This window comes from Penaeus monodon, chromosome 27 (assembly GCF_015228065.2).
Source record: "Penaeus monodon isolate SGIC_2016 chromosome 27, NSTDA_Pmon_1, whole genome shotgun sequence".
Lineage (NCBI taxonomy): Eukaryota > Metazoa > Arthropoda > Malacostraca > Decapoda > Penaeidae > Penaeus > Penaeus monodon.
Window position 1 is genome coordinate 29,876,682 of NC_051412.1, and position 2,497 is coordinate 29,879,178.

General features: G+C 32.1%; 1 pseudogene; it reads right to left on the minus strand.

Moving 5' to 3' along the window:
• Nucleotides 1-2,497, minus strand: part of LOC119590487 — a 10,243-nt pseudogene that overhangs the window by 6,142 nt on the left and 1,604 nt on the right.

Sequence of the window (2,497 nt, forward strand, 5' to 3'; positions counted from 1 at the left end):
ATAAGAATATCAAATGTATCAAGCAAAGAATATAGTATCATAGTATCATAGAAAAGTCAAATTTAAGAGCTTTCCCCCTGAGATGTTTAAGAAATATGTATTAAATACTGTTATTGTCATTTACAATTATGTTCCGTGTTCAGAAAACACTTCGTCTATTTGCTCTTGATTGCAGTAACAATGATTCCTTAATCAAAAAAAAATCATAATCATTCTCGAATAATCGATATTTATTATAGTATTAGTGAGTGTAATACATACAGTGACGACGATAGCGACTACAGCAATGATAATTATATTTGCAAAAACAAGAAAACAGCCAACAGCATTGATATAATAATGATATCATATTTTGTCATCAATATTAGACAGACAATTGGAAATTAAGGAATAAGTAATGAAAATACATCGATAATTGCGTAATCATCAGTTTAAGACAACCATGCTAACAATACCATTATCTCTATTCGAGCGACTGTTTTTATTTCATTCAATTTTGCATAAAATTGTATGAATGCACAAAAAGAATGACAAATAGTAAGCCAGCATTGAATTTTGCCTCTTCACCATATTTAGCTTCATAACCAAGATGATAAGGGTCAAAATCAAATAAATCTTTGCAACATAAGTCATTACAATCATTTACTTTGTCTTTTATCACTGCCTCCATCACAAAGGGTATGGCTGAAAATAATTGCGGTGCTTAATATATTACATTAGGGTAAGTAACATGGTATATTATTTTTTGTATCATTACGAATTTGTAATATGTTATACAGGATATGTTATATGGAGATAGTTAAAGATAGTTAATATATGCTTTTTCTAAAATTCATAACTATAGTTTGGTTATGGATGAGTACTTTTTGCATTCCATTGTGGCATGATTAATCTGTATCATATATAATGGGTGAAAATGATATAAATTTTATTTTTTGTATCTTTTATATTTTCTGTTCGAATGAGAGAATAGATGTTCATAAAATATACAGTGATAGTGCAAATTAATATCGCAATACATACTTTGTATTCCTAAGGGATAATAATTTATTGTCTCTTAATTTTGTAATTTACATACGGAAACGAAAAGAATTACTTTTGAATGAAATAGACTTTATTGAAAATGCATAACCTTTAAGAAAGAAAAATAAAGCATGTGGTATTGTTGAAGTCTTGTCGAGTTTTATTAGTTTAATGGTGATGGATGTGTTTCACCATGATTGAAGACCTTTACGCAGGAACGTTTTCACTGCTAATTATTGCTTGTATGAAGATTTTGGTTAAAAATAAAGGACATCCATATCGGTTTTACACCAATATGGATTTGAAGCTTTCTGTAAAAATTTAGCCTTTTATTATCGAACAAACGTATTTCACGTTATGATCCATGAATTCTGAAGAAAGCAACGAGTCCCATTAGCCTTCTTTGTTTGTCGTACACATCAGCCAAGTTTATGAAAAAGAATAACAAATGCTAGCACAAGCATTGAATTTTGCATCTTCACTTTATGAGCAAAGATGATAAAGGTCATAATCAAATAAATGATTGCAGCCTAGTCATTACAATCAGTTAATTTGCCTATATCACTGCCTCCATCACAAGGGATATGAATGAAAATATTGCATAGTTTAAGATATTAGCATTAATGGTGAGTAACGTTATAATATTTTTGTATCATTACGAATTTCTAATATGTTATATACAGGCTATGGTACATAGAGATAGTTAGATAGTTAATATGCATTGCATTGTGCATAATTAATCTGTATCATATATAATGGGTGAAAATGATATGAATTTTAATTTTTGTATCTTTTACATTTTCTGTTACGAATGAGAGAATAGATGAAGTTCATAAAATATACAGCGAAAAGCGCAAATTAATTTCGCAGCACATATTTCGTATTTCTTTGGAATAATACTTTATTTCTCTTAATTTTGTAATTTTTATAGGGACAGGGAATGAATTAGTTCTGAATGAAATAGACTTTATTGAAAATGCATAACCTTTAAGGATGATAGATTCAAAATGTGGTATTTGTTGAAATCTTGTCGAGTTTTATTAGTTAATGGTGATGGATGTGTTCACCATGATTGAAGACCTTTACTTGAATGTGCTTGAAGTTGGGAAGGTCCTCAAACACGCGGTCATCAGGAACTTTACGATCCAGAGGGTAGCCATGTGGGCGTTATCAGGATATTTGCATGAGCACCATAGTGGTTGAATGCAGTATTGTCGTGTAGTCCCTCTACAGCTGCGTCAGCTTCACCATCCGTCACAGCTACGACAAGGTCGAACTCCAGACCCTGTTCGTTACCCTTGGGAGGAGAAACGGTTTAGGAATGCCAGTCGCACTCTCGAACTCTGTAGTCCGGAATCTGCGCCACCCAAGGCAGCTTCGTCTTCTTGAAGAGAGTGTCGAAACTTGGTACATCAGAACAGTTACTGCTGATTCTGATGACTTACGGACAATGTGGTTTGATCCGGGAGTCACT